The sequence below is a fragment of the Oncorhynchus kisutch genome, linkage group LG19 (genome assembly GCF_002021735.2).
Source record: "Oncorhynchus kisutch isolate 150728-3 linkage group LG19, Okis_V2, whole genome shotgun sequence".
NCBI classification, from domain to species: domain Eukaryota; kingdom Metazoa; phylum Chordata; class Actinopteri; order Salmoniformes; family Salmonidae; genus Oncorhynchus; species Oncorhynchus kisutch.
In genome coordinates this window covers 64,297,619-64,316,376 of record NC_034192.2, presented here as the reverse complement: position 1 = coordinate 64,316,376, position 18,758 = coordinate 64,297,619, and positions in this window count along the sequence as shown.

The window sequence follows — 18,758 nt, the reverse complement described above, 5'->3', positions numbered from 1 at the left end:
GCCTTCTCGTCAGGACACTCGTCAACACTGGCTGTTCATTACAACGAGATCACATTGCATGGGATGTATGGATGTATAGGGGCTCCCGAGGGGCGCAGCGGTCTAAGGCACTGCATCTCAGTGCAAGAGGCGTCACTACAGTCCCTGGTTTGAATCCAGGCTGTATCACATCCGGCCGTGATTGGGAGTTCCATAGGGTGGTGCACTACTGGCCCAGCTTTGGCTGTAAATAAGAATTTGTTCTTTAACTGACTAGTTAAAGAAAGGTAAAACATTTATAAAAAGTTGTATAGCAACCACTCGGCTAGAAGCTAACTAAATAGCAACCACTCGGCTAGAAGCTAACTAAATAGCAACCACTCGGCTAGAAGCTAACTAAATAGCAACCACTCGGCTAGAAGCTAACTAAATAGCAACCACTCGGCTAGAAGCTAACTAAATAGCAACCACTCGGCTAGAAGCTAACTAAATAGTGTGTTGCTATCAAACCTGTCAATATGACAACCGAATTCAAAAATAGAATGTTCAACACTCACCAAGTTAGGTCATCAGATACTCAAATAAAATATGTCTCCGCAAAAACAAATCAATGCTAGCTAGCTAGGCTACGTTTTTGTCCTCGTTGGACCTGCGTTTACAGTGCATCCCATTTCAGTTCGTTAGTTTGTGCAGTTGTTAACGCAGTTCTCGTTATTTTTCAGAACCCTGGTTTAAGAATCGTACAGTGTATGTAGGAACTAGCTCTCTTTGCGGTTTTTAACCATGTTATATGAATGTTTACATTTTTTGGGGTCAAGTGTACTGTATTTCTTCTTCTCTGGTCTCTACTCCTCCCGTTACGGGGTCTGAGACGCCGAAGCTTCCCACCATTAGCTCTGACAAATTGAAAACTCTAGTCATTGGCGACTCCATTACCCGCAGTATCAGACTTAAAGCGAATCATCCAGCGATCATACACTGTTTACCCGGGGGCAGGGCTACCGATGTTAAGGCTAATCTGAAGATGGTGCTGGCTAAAGCTAAAACTGGCGAGTGTAGAGAGTATAGAGATATTGTTATCCACGTCGGCACCAACGATGTTAGGATGAAACAGTCAGAAATCACCAAGCGCAACATAGCTTCTGCGTGCATATCAGCTAGAAAGATGTGTCGGCATCGAGTAATTGTCTCTGGCCCCCTCCCAGTTAGGGGGAGTGATGAGCTCTACAGCAGAGTCTCACAACTCAATCGCTGGTTGAAAACTGTTTTCTGCCCCTCCCAAAAGTTAGAATTTGTAGATAATTGGCCCTCTTTCTGGGACTCACCCACAAACAGGACCAAGCCTGACCTGCAGAGGAGTGATGGACTCCATCCTAGCTGGAGGGGTGCTCTCATCTTATCTACCAACATAGACAGGGCTCTAACTCCTCTAGCTCCACAATGAAATAGGGTGCAGGCCAGGCAGCAGGCTGTTAGCCAGCCTGCCAGCATAGTGGAGTCTGCCATTAGCACAGTCAGTGTAGTCAGCTCAGCTATCACCATTGAGACCGTGTCTGTGCCTCGACCTAGGTTGGGCAAAACTAAACATGGAGGTGTTCGCCTTAGCAATCTCACTAGGATAAAGACCACCTCCATTCCTGTCATTACTGAAAGAGATCATGATACCTCACATCTCAAAATAGGGCTACTTAATGTTAGATCCCTTACTTCAAAGGCAATTATAGTCAATGAACTAATCACTGATCATAATCTTGATGTGATTGGCCTGACTGAAACATGGCTTAAGCCTGATGAATTTACTGTTTTAAATGAGGCCTCACCTCCTGGCTACACTAGTGACCATATCCCCCATGCATCCCGCAAAGGCGGAGGTGTTGCTAACATTTACGATAGCAAATTTCAATTTACAAAAAAAAAAATGACATTTTCGTCTTTTGAGCATCTAGTCATGAAATCTATGCAGCCTACTCAATCACTTTTTATAGCTACTGTTTACAGGCCTCCTGGGCCATATACAGCGTTTCTCACTGAGTTCCCTGAATTCCTATCGGACCTTGTAGTCATAGCAGATAATATTCTAATCTTTGGTGACTTTAATATTCACATGGAAAAGTCCACAGACCCACTCCAAAAGGCTTTCGGAGCCATCATCGACTCAGTGGGTTTTGTCCAACATGTCTCTGGACCCACTCACTGTCACAGTCATAAGCTGGACCTAGTTTTGTCCCATGGAATAAATGTGGTGGATCTTAATGTTTTTCCTCATAATCCTGGACTATCGGACCACCATTTTATTACGTTTGCAATTGCAACAAATAATCTGCTTAGACCCCAACCAAGGAACATCAAAAGTCGTGCTATAAATTCACAGACAACACAAAGATTCCTTGATGCCCTTCCAGACTCCCTCTGCCTACCCAAGGACGCCAGAGGACAAAAATCATTTAACCACCTAACTGAGGATCTCAATTTAACCTTGCGCAATACCCTAGATGCAGTTGCACCCCTAAAAACTAAAAAAATGTCTCATAAGAAACTAGCTCCCTGGTACACAGAAAATACCCGAGCTCTGAAGCAAGCTTCCAGAAAATTGGAACGGAAATGGCGCCACACCAAACTGGAAGTCTTCCGACTAGCTTGGAAGGACGGTACCGTGCACTACAGTAGAGACCTTACTGCTGCTCGATCATCCTAATTTTCTAAAGTAATTGAGGAAAATAAGAACAATCCGAAATTCCTTTTTAATACTGTCGCAAAGCTAACTAAAAAGCAGCATTCCCCAAGAGAGGATGACTTTCACTTTAGCAGTGATAAATTCATGAACTTCTTTGAGGAAAAGATTATGATTATTAGAAAGCAAATTACGGACTCCTCTTTAAACCTGCGTATTCCTCCAAACCTCAGTTGTCCTGAGTCTGCACAACTCTGCCAGGACCTAGGATCAAGAGAGACGCTCAAGTGTTTTAGTACTATATCTCTTGACACAATGATGAAAATAATAATGGCCTCTAAACCTTCAAGCTGCATACTGGACCCTATTCCAACTAAACTACTGAAAGAGCTGCTTCCTGTGCTTGGCCCTCCTATGTTGAACATAATAAACGGCTCTCTATCCACTGGATGTGTACCAAACTCACTAAAAGTGGCAGTAATAAAGCCTCTCTTGAAAAAGCCAAACCTTGACCCAGAAAATATAAAAAACTATCGGCCTATATCGAATCTTCCATTCCTCTCAAAAATTTTAGAGAAGGCTGTTGCGCAGCAACTCACTGCCTTCCTGAAGACAAACAATGTATACGAAATGCTTCAGTCTGGTTTTAGACCCCATCATAGCACTGAGACGGCACTTGTGAAGGTGGTAAATGACATTTTAATGGCATTAGACCGAGGCTCTGCATCTGTCCTCGTGCTCCTAGACCTTAGTGCTGCTTTTGATACCATCGATCACCACATTCTTTTGGAGAGATTGGAAACCCAAATTGGTCTACACGGACATGTTCTGGCCTGGTTTAGATCTTATCTGTCGGAAAGATATCAGTTTGTCTCTGTGAATGGTTTGTCCTCTGACAAATCAACTGTAAATTTCGGTGTTCCTCAAGGTTCCGTTTTAGGACCACTATTGTTTTCACTATATATTTTACCTCTTGGGGATGTTATTCGAAAACATAATGTAAACTTTCACTGCTATGCGGATGACACACAGCTGTACATTTCAATGAAACATGGTGAAGCCCCAAAATTGCCCTCGCTAGAAGCATGTGTTTCAGACATAAGGAAGTGGATGGCTGCAAACTTTCTACTATTAAACTCGGACAAAACAGAGATGCTTGTTCTAGGTCCCAAGAAACAAAGAGATCTTCTGTTGAATCTGACAATTAATCTTAATGATTGTACAGTCGTCTAAAATAAAACTGTGAAGGACCTCGGCGTTACTCTGGACCCTGATCTCTCTTTTGAAGAACATATCAAGACCATTTCGAGGACAGCTTTTTTCCATCTACGTAACATTGCAAAAATCAGAAACTTTCTGTCCAAAAATGATGCAGAAAGATTAATCCATGCTTTTGTCACTTCTAGGTTAGACTACTGCAATGCTCTATTTTCCGGCTACCCGGATAAAGCACTAAATAAACTTCAGTTAGTGCTAAATACGGCTGCTAGAATCCTGACTAGAACCAAAAAATTTGATCATATTACTCCAGTACTAGCCTCTCTACACTGGCTTCCTGTCAAAGCAAGGGCTGATTTCAAGGTTTTACTGCTAACCTACAAAGCATTACATGGGCTTGCTCCTACCTATCTCTCTGATTTGGTCCTGCCGTACATACCTACACGTACGTTACGGTCACAAGACGCAGGCCTCCTAATTGTCCCTAGAATTTCTAAGCAAACAGCTGGAGGCAGGGCTTTCTCCTATAGAGCTCCATTTTTATGGAACGGTCTGCCTACCCATTTCAGAGACGCAAACTCGGTCTCAACCTTTAAGTCTTTACTGAAGACTCATCTCTTCAGTGGGTCATATGATTGAGTGTAGTCTGGCCCAGGAGTGGGAAGGTGAACGGAAAAGCTCTGGAGCAACGAACCGCCCTTGCTGTCTCTGCCTGGCCGGTTCCCCTCTTTCCACTGGGATTCTCTGCCTCTAACCCTATTACAGGGGCTGAGTCACTGGCTTACTGGGGCTCTCTCATGCCATCCCTGGAAGGGGTGTGTCACCTGAGTGGGTTGATTCACTGATGTGGTCATCCTGTCTGGGTTGGCCCCCCCCTTTGGGTTGTGCCATGGCGGAGATCTTTGTGGGCTATACTCGGCCCTGTCTCAGGATGGTAAGTTGGTGGTTGAAGATATCCCTCTAGTGTTGTGGGGGCTGTGCTTTGGGAAAGTGGGTGGGGTTATATCCTTCCTGTTTGGCCCTGTCCGGGGGTGTCCTCGGATGGGTCCACAGTGTCTCCTGACCCCTCCTGTCTCAGCCTCCAGTATTTATGCTGCAGTAGTTTATGTGTCGGGGGGCTAGGGTCAGTTTGTTATATCTGGAGTACTTCTCCTGTCCTATTCGGTGTCCTGTGTGAATCTAAGTGTGCGTTCTCTAATTCTCTCCTTCTCTCTCTCGGAGGACCTGAGCCCTAGGACCATGCCCCAGGACTACCTGACATGATGACTCCTTGCTGTCCCCAGTCCATCTGACCGTGCTGCTGCTCCAGTTTCAACTGTTCTGCCTTATTATTATACGACCATGCTGGTCATTTATGAACATTTGAACATCTTGGCCATGTTCTGTTATAATCTCCCCCCGGCACAGCCAGAAGAGGACTGGCCACCCCACATAGCCTGGTTCCTCTCTAGGTTTCTTCCTAGGTTTTGGCCTTTCTAGGGAGTTTTTCCTAGCCACCGTGCTTCTACACCTGCATTGCTTGCTGTTTGGGGTTTTAGGCTGGGTTTCTGTACAGCACTTTGAGATATCAGCTGATGTACGAAGGGCTATATAAATACATTTGATTTGATTTGATTTGATTTGTTGGGTTAGGTTTCTGTAACTTTGTAGCAAGTACAGTCTGCATTTGTAGGCGTATATGATTGCATGGTGTCCCGATATCTTTACCAACTGTCAGATATCTTTACCAACTGTCAGATATCTTTATCAACTGTCAGATAACTTTACTAACTGTCAGATATCTTTACCAACAGTCAGATATCTTTACCAACTGTCAGATATCTTTACCAACTGTCAGATATCTTTACCAACTGTCAGATAACTTTACTAACTGTCAGATATCTTTACCAACAGTCAGATATCTTTACCAACTGTCAGATATCTTTACCAACTGTCAGATATCTTTACCAACTGTCAGATAACTTTACCAACTGTCAGATAACTTTACCAACTGTCAGATATCTTTACCAACTGTCAGATATCTTTACCAACTGTCAGATATCTTTACCAACTGTCAGATAACTTTACCAACTGTCAGATAACTTTACCAACTGTCAGATAACTTTACCAACTGTCAGATATCTTTACCAACTGTCAGATAACTTTACCAACTGTCAGATATCTTTACCAACTGTCAGATAACTTTACCAACTGTCAGATATCTTTACCAACTGTCAGATATCTTTACCAACTGTCAGATAACTTTACCAACTGTCAGATAACTTTACCAACTGTCAGATATCTTTACCAACTGTCAGATAACTTTACCAACTGTCAGATATCTTTACCAACTGTCAGATATCTTTACCAACTGTCAGATATCTTTACCAACTGTCAGATAACTTTACCAACTGTCAGATAACTTTACCAACTGTCAGATATCTTTACCAACAGTCAGATATCTTTACCAACTGTCAGATATCTTTACCAACTGTCAGATATTTTTACCAACTGTCAGATATCTTTACCAACTGTCAGATAACTTTACCAACTGTCAGATAACTTTACCAACTGTCAGATAACTTTACCAACTGTCAGATATCTTTACCAACTGTCAGATATCTTTACCAACTGTCAGATATCTTTACCAACTGTCAGATAACTTTACTAACTGTCAGATAACTTTACCAACTGTCAGATAACTTTACCAACTGTCAGATATCTTTACCAACTGTCAGATAACTTTACTAACTGTCAGATAACTTTACCAACTGTCAGATATCTTTACCAACTGTCAGATATCTTTACCAACTGTCAGATATCTTTACCAACTGTCAGATATCTTTACCAACTGTCAGATAACTTTACTAACTGTCAGATAACTTTACCAACTGTCAGATAACTTTACCAACTGTCAGATATCTTTACCAACTGTCAGATAACTTTACTAACTGTCAGATAACTTTACCAACTGTCAGATATCTTTACCAACTGTCAGATAACTTTACTAACTGTCAGATAACTTTACCAACTGTCAGATAACTTTACTAACTGTCAGATATCTTTACCAACTGTCAGATAACTTTACCAACTGTCAGATAACTTTACCAACTGTCAGATATCTTTACCAACTGTCAGATATCTTTACCAACTGTCAGATATCTTTACCAACTGTCAGATATCTTTACCAACAGTCAGATATCTTTACCAACTAGCCAATCAGAAATGAGCTTTCAACAATGCTGTGGTATAATTAGTTTTATTTGATTAGGATCCCCGTTAGCTGACGCCATTGGAGATAGCTAGTCTTAGTGGGGTCTGATTTTGGGGTTCGTTGAATAACTAAAGCTAGCATGATAAGTTCACTGACCATAGTGAAGGTTTTTTGGGGGGGCTTTGCTTTGGTGATTCCAATCTGTTGTCCAAAGCTATGAGGCTTGCCTGTAAACTCCTCTAAGCTATTCAATCAATACACCTTGATGTCGTTAAGACAAAACAACGGCAAGCTGGTTAGGGATTACTTGAAGACTACATGTGTGGCCATAAACACTGTAAATGCTTAACTTCATTATTTTACCACGGCATAGGAGAGCAGAGCTATATCACTCACTACCGTACTAAACCACGCCACGGAACACACCGTTAAAATCTATGGATCCTGATTATAGCTTCTATTGTTTTGTCTCCGTCATTTTTTACGATATAAAAAAGAGAGCAGAGTTATAACATGTTAATCACTACTTGTAGGCCTGTAGGCCTAACTATGCCGTAGGGGAGCAACATGGATTTTATAGCCTAATTATATACTGTAGCTAGTCACGATTTGTCTCCATCCTTTGAACAGTGGAGATGAAAGCAGAGCTATAACTGTACTTTAATTACAACACAGGCATTGGTTACACTTCAAATGGTACCCAATTCAATATATAGTGCACTACTTTTCACTACAACACTACTGGTCACAAGTAGTGCACTACAACACTATTGGTCACAAGTAGTGCACTACTTTTCACTACAACACTACTGGTCACAAGTTGTGCACTACAACACTCCTGGTCACAAGTGGTGCACAATTTTTCACTACAGAACTACTGGTCACAAGTAGTGCACTACTTTTCACTACAATACTATTGGTCACAAGTAGTGCACTACTTTTCACTGCAACACTACTGGTCACAAGTGGTGCACTATTTTTCACTACAATACTACTGGTAACAAGTAGTGCACTATTTTTCACTACAACACTACTGGTCACAAGTAGTGCACTATTTTTCACTACAACACTACTGGTCACAAGTAGTACACTACTTTTCACTACAACACTACTGGTCACAAGTAGTGCACTACTTTTCACTACAGCACTACTGGTCACAAGTAGTGCACTACAACACTACTGGTCACAAGTAGTGCACCGGATCAGAAAACCACTCAGTATCTGCATCACCATTTGCCTCATGCAGCACAACACATCTCCTTCACATAGTTGAAGAGAGTTGATGAGTCTCTTCATTGTGTACTGTTGTCCCACTCGCCCACATGACTCCACTCATGCTGTCTACCATCTGCCCAGTACAGTTGAAATCAGGATTCATCTGTGAAGAGCACACTTCTCCAGCGTCCCAGTGGCCACTAAGGTCAGTTACAACGCCAAACTGTAGTCAGGTCAAGACCCTGGTGAGGATGACAAGCGGGCAGATGAGCTTCCCTAAGACGGTTTCTGACAGTTTGTGTAGAAAGTCTACCGTTGTGCAAACCCACAGTTTCATCAGCTGTCCGGGTGGCTGGTCTCAGACGATCCTGCAGCTGAAGAAGCTGGATGAGGAGGTCCTGGACTGGCATGGTTACACGTGGTCTGCGGTTGTGAGGCAGGTTGGACGTACTACAAAATTCTCTGAAACGACGTTGGAGGCGGCTTATGGTAGAGAAATTAACATTCAATTCTCTGTCAACAGCTCTAGTGGACATTCCTGCAGGCAGCATGTCGATTGCACGCTCTCTCAAAACCTGAGTAAATCTGGTGTTTTGTGACAAAACTACACATTTTAGAGTGACCTTTATTGTCCCCAGTGTAACAGTATAACTTTAGACCGTCCCCTCGCCCATACCCGGGTGCGAACCAGGGACCCTCTGCACACATCAACAACAGTCACCCACGAAGCATCGTTACCCATTGCTCCATAAAAGCCTGGCAGAGCAATGGGAACCACTACTTCAAGGTCTCAGAGCAAGTGACGTCACCGGTTGAAACGCTATTTAGCGTGCACCGCTAACTGAGCTAGGCGTTTCACATCCGTTACACCAGCACAAGGTGCACCTGTGTAATGATTGTGATGTTTAATCAGCTTCTTGATATGCCACACCTGTCAGGTGGATGGAATATCTAGGCAAAGGAGAACTGCTCACTAACAGGAATGTAAACAAATGTGAGCACAAAACATTTTCTGCGTATGTAACATTTGAGATTTTTATTCCAGCTCTTGAAACAACACAACAAACAAACACTTTATATGTTGTGTTAATATTTTTGTTCAGTATATCTTATGTTATGTAGAGTTTATTTAAATAAAACACACTACATGACATAAGTATGTGGACATCTGTTCGTCAAACCTCTCATTCCAAATTCATGTTATAACAGCCTCCACTCTTCTGGGAAGGCTTTCCACTAGATGTTGGAACATTGCTGCTATAACAGCCTCCACTCTTCTGGGAAGGCTTTCCACTAGATGTTGGAACATTGCTGCTATAACAGCCCCCACTCTTCTGGGAAGGCTTTCCACTAGATGTTGGAACATTGCTGCTATAACAGCCTCCTCTCCTCTGGGAAGGCTTTCCACTAGATGTTGGAACATTGCTGCTATAACAGCCTCTACTCTTCTGGGAAGGCTTTCCACTAGATGTTGGAACATTGCTGCTATAACAGCCTCTACTCTTCTGGGAAGGCTTTCCACTAGATGTTGGAACATTGCTGCTATAACAGCCCCCACTCTTCTGGGAAGGATTTCCACTAGATGTTGGAACATTGCTGCTATAACAGCCTCCACTCTTCTGGGAAGGTTTTCAATTAGATGTTGGAACATTGCTGCTATAACAGCCTCTACTCCTCTGGGAAGGCTTTCCACTAGATGTAGGAACATTGCTGCTATAACAGCCTCCTCTCTTCTGGGAAGGTTTTCAACTAGATGTTGGAACGTTGCTGCTATAACAGCCTCTACTCTTCTGGGAAGGCTTTCCACTAGATGTAGGAACATTGCTGCTATAACAGCCTCCTCTCTTCTGGGAAGGTTTTCAACTAGATGTTGGAACATTGCTGCTATAACAGCCTCTACTCTTCTGGGAAGGCTTTCCACTAGATGTTGGAACATTGCTGCGGGGGAATTGCTTCCATTAAGCCACAAGAGCATTATTGAGTTGGCACCTGATGTTGGGGGTGATTAGGCCTGGCTCGTAGTCGGCATTCCAATTCATCCCAAGGGTGTTTGATGGAGCTGAGGTCAGGGCTCTGTGCCGGCCAGTCATGTTCTTCCACACTGATCTCGACAAACCATTTCTGTACGGACCTACTTTGTGCATGGGTGCATTGTCATGCTGAAACAAGAAAGGGCCTTCCCCAAAATGTTGCCACATTCCATGAAACCATGAAAAACAGCCCCGGACCATTATTCCACCTCCACCAAACTTTACAGCTGGAACAATGCATTTTGCATTCTCGGGCAGGTTGCGTTCACTTTGCACTTTCCAAACCCAGATTCGTCGGAATGCCAGATGGTGAAGCATGATTCATCACTCCAGAAAACACTTGGCATTGGGAATGGTGATCTTAGGCTTGTGTGCAGCTGCTTGTCCATGGAAACCAATTGAATTGCCATTTCCCGACTAACAGTTCTTGTGCTGACGTTGCTTCAAGAGGTAGTTTGGAACTTGGTAATGAGTGTTGCAACCGAGGACAGATTAATTTTACCCAAGACGCACTCCAGCACTCAGCAGTCCCGTTCTGTGAGCTTGTGTGGCCAACCACTTTGCAGCTGAGCCGTTGTTGCTCCTAGACATTTCCACATCAGAATAACAGCACTTACAGTTGACCAAACTGACTTATTGGACAGGTGGCATCCTTTCATGTAGGAAAAAGTGTTCTTTTAAAATGATACTTTCTCTGGGAACACCAGTTAAAGAATTGCTAGAGTTCATTTCTGAACAAACAGATTTAAAAACTCAAGCGGACAACTAGGAAAAGCTCAAACCAAGTTTACTCACCCACTGGGTCAAACAGCTGCAAAGACAAAGACATGATTACACAAGCACATATATTTATAACGTCCTGCTAGGAGGAGTCAACTCCTTGCACATCTAGACAGCCAATACATTTCTGTTGCTAGGCAGGAACTTTATTGGTTCCTCTCACTGGTGTAGTCATGGCCGTGGCTCACGCTTGAACCTTCGTGTGTGTCTAATAGGAATCTTCCTTCTCACTTCCTCTGAGCTGACCTCGGCCCGAATTCCTCACTCCACCCTAATCTACGGCTGTCCTACCTTATCAGTGACTGAAACCAGACTGTTGCTCTTTGCCCCCTTCCATAGGATCCATGAGATTTAACAATACCATGTTTGACAGTATCTGAACTTCCTGGTGGGGAGTCCTCTTTAATGGTGGGAAGCCCTCGTTAATGGTGGGAAGCCCTCTTTAATGGTGGGGAGTCCTCTTTAATGGTGGGGAGTCCTCTTTAATGATGGGAAGCCCTCTTTAATGGTGGGAAGCCCTCTTTAATGGTGGGAAGCCCTCTTTAATGGTGGGAAGCCCTTTTTAATGGTGGGGAGTCCTCTTTAATGGTGGGAAGCCCTCTTTAATGGTGGGAAGCCCTCTTTAATGGTGGGAAGCCCTCTTTAATGGTGGGAAGCCCTCTTTAATGGTGGGGAGGCCTCTTTAATGGTGGGAAGCCCTCTTTAATGCTGGGGAGGCCTCTTTAATGGTGGGAAGCCCTCTTTAATGGGGGGAAGCCCTCTTTAATGGTGGGGAGGCCTCTTTAATGGTGGGAAGCCCTCTTTAATGGGGGGAAGCCCTCTTTAATGGTGGGGAGGCCTCTTTAATGGTGGGAAGCCCTCTTTAATGGGGGGAAGCCCTCTTTAATGGTGGGAAGCCCTCTTTAATGGTGGGGAGCCCTCTTTAATGGGGGGAAGCCCTCTTTAATGGTGGGAAGCCCTCTTTAATGGTGGGAAGCCCTCTTTAATGGTGGGAAGCCCCTTCGGATCGTGATGTGGGGAGACCAGTGGGTGTTCCATACCTGTCAGGACTGATGGTCAGAGAGGAGGAGGCAGAGGAGAAAGGAGAGGAGGAGGAGGAGGAGGAGGAGGAGAGGGGGAGGGGAGAGGATGATGTAGAGCAAAGCGGAGGAGGCAGAGAAGAGGAGGAGGAGGCAGGGAGGGAGGGAGGAACCTGGTACACTCGTGTTCTCCAATCACCGTTTCAATTGCATAATGTCGCCGAAATTCAATTGTCTCCAATCGTATCCAGCCCCTCTGTGATCACTGAGGGACGACTGGGTTACATTTCAGGGGGAATTCATTTTCACCACACGATTAAGAACGCTGATTCAATGCGTTTCAGGCACCAGGTCACTCTACTGGACTCTACTATACTGGACACTACTATACTGGACACTACTATACTGGACACTACTGTCCTGGACACTACTGTACTGGACACTACTATACTGTACACTACTATACTGGACACCACTGTACTGGACACTCCTGTACTGGACACTACTGAACTGGACACTACTGTACTTGACACTACTATACTGGACACTACTGAACTGGACACTACTGAACTGGACACTACTGTACTGGACACTACTGTACTGGACACTACTATACTGGACACCACTGTACTGGACACTACTGTACTGGACACTACTATACTGGACACCACTGTACTGGACACTATTATACTGGACACCACTGTACTGGACACTACTGAACTGAACAGTACTGTACTGGACACCACTGTACTGGACACTACTGTACTGGACACTACTATACTGGACACCACTGTACTGGACACTACTATACTGGACACCACTGTACTGGACACTACTGTACTGGACACTACTATACTGGACACTACTATACTGGACACTGCTGTACTGGACACTACTATACTGGACACTGCTGTACTGGACACTACTGTACTGGACTCTACTGTACTGGACTCCTTGGCCCGTAGTCATGAAACCTCTCATAGTAGGAGTGCTGATCTAGAACCAGTTTGGCCTTTTAGATTATAACAACTAAGATTACATTGACCGGTGGTACCTCTCCATTTCTATGGCTGGATATGTAATAGTTACAGGACCTGTCTGGGGTTTACAGTCTGGATATTTAATAGTTACAGGACCTGTCTAGGGTTTACAGTCTGGATATTTAATAGTTACAGGACCTGTCTAGGGTTTACAGTCTGGATATTTAATAGTTACAGGACCTGTCTGGGGTTTACAGTCTGGATATGTAATAGTTACAAGACCTGTCTAGGGTTTACAGTCTGGATATTTAATAGTTACAGGACCTGTCTAGGGTTTACAGTCTGGATATGTAATAGTTACAGGACCTGTCTAGGGTTTACAGTCTGGATATTTAATAGTTACAGGACCTGTCTGGGGTTTACAGTCTGGATTGTTTCCGACTTCAGAGCGCTGCAAGGAGGAAAATGGAGCCAAAGGGTGTATATATATATATATATATATTGGCCATTACTTTTGGTCAAAAGTAGTTGCAGCTTCAGACGCATCCTACCTGTGTAGTGAACCTACACCCCCACCCTCCACTCAATCACTACGTCTACCTGGGCCATTGCTTTTTTCAGAATCAATTAGATTTTTATTTTATTTTAATGACAGTGTGATGATGCATGTGGGGCTAATAAGACATGAATGGGATATGAAAGGTCTCTGAGAGCTAGACAAATGACCACCATTATTTCACCAATCAGAGAGGCGGGGCCCTCTATATGTTCTAATTTGAATGGTAATAACATTCTGAATTGCTTTTGTCCTACCAGGACACTGCCTCCATTGACATGCAGCCTGGCAAGGTAACCTTGAGTCCACCAAAAACCCAGACTTTTTAGGCTGCGGCCTAAATTACACCCCATTAACCTATGTAGTGCACTAGTTTGGACCAGAGCCGTATGGGCCCTGATCAAGGCACTCGTCAAAGGTAGAGGACTATAAGGAATAGGGTGCTGTTTGAGAATTAAAGATGCCTAGAATAAATGACCAACCAGGGGCTATACGCCTGTAATTACATGACTAGACAGAAAGAAGACATCACTGCAAAGCTTCTTTCTTACGTTACTGTAAGGTAACAGGAGGAGTAGGGCTCTACTGGTCTCAGACGTTACTGTAACGTAACAGGAGGAGTAGGGCTCTACTGGTCTCAGACGTTACTATAACGTAACAGGAGGAGTAGGGCTCCACTGGTCTCAGACGTTACTGTAACATAACAGGAGGAGTAGGGCTCTACTGGTCTCAGACGTTACTATAACGTAACAGGAGGAGTAGGGCTGCACTGGTCTCAGACGTTACTGTAACATAACAGGAGGAGTAGGGCTCTACTGGTCTCAGACGTTACTGTAACGTAACAGGAGGAGTAGGGCTCTAGTGGTCTCAGACGTTACTGTAACGTAACAGGAGGAGTAGGGCTCTACTGGTCTCAGACGTTACTGTAACGTAACAGGAGGAGTAGGGCTCTACTGGTCTCAGACGTTACTGTAACGTAACAGGAGGAGTAGGGCTCTAGTGGTCTCAGACGTTACTGTAACGTAACAGGAGGAGTAGGGCTCTACTGGTCTCAGACGTTACTGTAACGTAACAGGAGGAGTAGGGCTCTACTGGTCTCAGACTTTACTGTAACGTAACAGGAGGAGTAGGGCTCTAGTGGTCTCAGACGTTACTGTAACGTAACAGGAGGAGTAGGGCTCTACTGGTCTCGGACATTACTGTAACGTAACAGGAGGAGTAGGGCTCTACTGGTCTCGGACGTTACTGTAACGTAACAGGAGGAGTAGGGCTCTAGTGGTCTCAGACGTTACTGTAACGTAACAGGAGGAGTAGGGCTCTACTGGTTTCAGACGTTACTGTAACGTAACAGGAGGAGTAGGGCTCCACTGGTCTCAGACGTTACTGTAACGTAACAGGAGGAGTAGGGCTCTACTGGTCTCAGATGTTACTGTAACGTAACAGGAGGAGTAGGGCTCTACTGGTCTCAGACGTTACTGTAACGTAACAGGAGGAGTAGGGCTCTAGTGGTCTCAGACGTTACTGTAACGTAACAGGAGGAGTAGGGCTCTAGTGGTCTCAGACGTTACGGTAACGTAACAGGAGGAGTAGGGCTCCACTGGTCTCAGATGTTACCGTAACGTAACAGGAGGAGTAGGGCTCTAGTGGTCTCAGACGTTACTGTAACGTAACAGGTGGAGTAGGGCTCTAGTGGTCTCAGATGTTACTGTAACGTAACAGGAGGAGTAGGGCTCCACTGGTCTCAGACGTTACCGTAACGTAACAGGAGGAGTAGGGCTCTAGTGGTCTCAGATGTTACTGTAACGTAACAGGAGGAGTAGGGCTCTTGTGGTCTCAGACGTTACTGATGTCTGGACTTTACAGGTTACTGATGTCTGGACTTTACAGGTTACTGATGTCTGGACTTTACATGTTACTGATGTCTGGACTTTACAGGTTATTGATTGATGGACTTTACAGGTTATTGATTGATGGACTTTACAGGTTACCGATGTCTGGACTTTACAGGTTATTGATTGATGGACTTTACAGGTTATTGATTGATGCACTTTACAGGTTATTGATTGATGGACTTTACAGGTTACCGATGTCTGGACTTTACAGATTATTGATTGATGGACTTTACAGGTTATTGATTGATGGACTTTACAGGTTACTGATGTCTGGACTTTACAGGTTATTGATTGATGGACTTTACAGGTTATTGATTGATGGGCTTTACAGGTTAATGATTGATGGACTGTACAGTTTATTGATTGATGGACATTACAGGTTATTGATTGATGGACATTACAGGTTATTGATTGATGGATATTACAGGTTATTGATTGATGGACATTACAGGTTATTGATTGATGGACTTTATAGGTTACTGATGTCTGGACTTTACAGGTTATTTATTGATGGACTTTCCGGTTACTGATGTCTGGACTTTACAGGTTATTGATTGATGGACTTTACAGGTTATTGATTGATGGAATGTGTAGGTTACTGATGTCTGGATTTTACAGGTTATTGATTGATGGACTTTACTGGTTACTGATAGATGGACTATAGGTTATTGATTGATGGACTGTGTAGGTTACTGATAGTTGGACTATAGGTTATTGATTGATGGACTGTGTAGGTTACTGATATTTGGACTATAGGTTATTGATTGATGGACTGTGTAGGTTACTGATAGTTGGACTATAGGTTATTGATTGATGGACTGTGTAGGTTACTGATAGATGGACTATAGGTTATTGATTGATTGACTGTGTAGGTTACTGATAGTTGGACTATAGGTTATTGATTGATGGACTGTGTAGGTTACTGATAGTTGGACTATAGGTTATTGATTGATGGACTGTGTAGGTTACTGATAGTTGGACTATAGGTTATTGATTGATGGACTGTGTAGGTTACTGATAGTTGGACTATAGGTTATTGACGGATGGACTGTGTAGGTTACTGATAGTTGGACTATAGGTTATTGATTGATGGACTGTGTAGGTTACTGATAGTTGGACTATAGGTTATTGATTGATGGACCCTGTAGGTTACTGATAGTTGGACTATAGGTAATTGATTGATGGACTGTGTAGGTTACTGATAGTTGGACTATAGGTTATTGACGGATGGACTGTACAGTTTACTGATTGATGGACTGTACTGGTTGCTGATGTCTGCATGTGTGTGTCCATTTATTTCTGCAGGGGGAGTGGAATGGGAAAGCTGTTATGTGAGGATGAGAAGATGAGGACAGGCGCTGGGGAATAAATTGTATCTCTGGAGAATAAAATGACAGTCCATACCTCCTGACAGTTTGACAGAATTCAGCACTCAAACACACAGAGCACACACATACAAACAGAACACACACAGAGCACACACATACAAACAGAACACACACATACACACAGAACACACACAGAGCACACACATACACACACACACACACACACAGACACAGAGCACACACATACACACAGAGCACACACACACAGAGCACACACACACACACACACACCACACACACACACACACACACACACAGACACAGAGCACACACATACACACAGAGCACACACATATACACAGAACACACACATACACACAGAACACACACACACACACACAGAGAATATACACACACAGAGAACAGAGCACACACACAGAGCACACACACACATATACACACACAGAGCACACACACACACACAGAGCACACACACACAGAGCATTGAAAAATTATAATTTGAAGGTGAAGTGTGTGTGTGTGTGTGTGTGTGTGTGTGTGTGTGTGTGTGTGTGTGTGTGTGTGTGTGTGTGTGTGTGTGTGTGTGTGTGTGTGTGTGTGTGTGTGTGTGTGTGTGTGTGTGTGTGTGTGTGTGTGTGTGTGTGTGTGTCAGTGGGAGACATGCCTCAGAAAGCATCAGGGCAGCAGTTTTGAAATGAAAACAGGTGTGCCACACGCTATCATGTCCTGAGGGAAACAGAGCCTTTGATGTTCTCTAAGAGGAACCATTATTGGCGATGAAGGATTCTTTTCACAGTTTGACTTGTTTACAGTTTTTTCCAACTGCTTACACACAAAATCTTTTCATGTCACACGATTTTTGAAACCTCTCACTCAAAGTGCAAAACTACACACCAAATGTGAAAAACCATAAGCTATTTCTCAGCCTTTGACTCAGTTGTCAATTGCATAAAACACTTTTTTCAAAACACTACACACAATTCTCAACCTAAAACACAAAAAATCTAACAGGAAGTGACTTGCTTTCCTTTTCCAAACACAACCAATCAAAATGCTACACTTATTCACCAGGTCACACACACACTCCTCACATGTGCAAACACTAATAGCTTAACTGATCACTAACCAATCACACTAACCAATCACTGCTTTACTGTAGTATAGGCCTATAAATAGGTCAAAGGTCAGATTACCTGTTTTGAACAATGGATGCCAACAATGGACAGAGAGCAAGAGGAGTAGGAGGGAGATGAAGAGGACGAGGGCAAAGAAGAGAAGGAAGGAGAGGCATCTCTAATGAGATTAGGGCAACATTAGTTGATCATGTGATCAACCACGGTTTGACCATGAGAGAGGCTGGACTGAGAGTCCAGCCCAATTTGAGTCGATTTACAGTGGCGTCCAGAATTCGAACCTTCAGAAATGAGAACAGGTATGCAACTATCTAATGGCTATTTTAGCATTACAGTAATGTACTGTAAAATACGTATGACTGCATAGTATTGCATAAACATTTGTAACTCTCAGCCATCCATTTACTGCACTGCATTGAATGAATGTGGTTGGTTATCAGGCTGTACTACATGTTTTTGTACATTGTTTACAGTTCCTATGCTGAACACATACTGTGTTTGAATTCTGTCCAGAGTGGAAAGGCAAAGACATCATGGAGGACGAGGACGCTTGTTTACAGATGTACAAGAGACTGCAATTATAAATATGGTCTATGTGGGGACATAGAGGTTGCCTCTGTCCAAGGTTGGATACGCCATGCTTAGGAGATTCTTCCCTCGATGTTTGGCAAGAGAAAACCTATCTTGTGATGTGGACGAAGTATCGTGGCCAGACTCAGGCCGGAGAAGAGATGAAGCGTAGC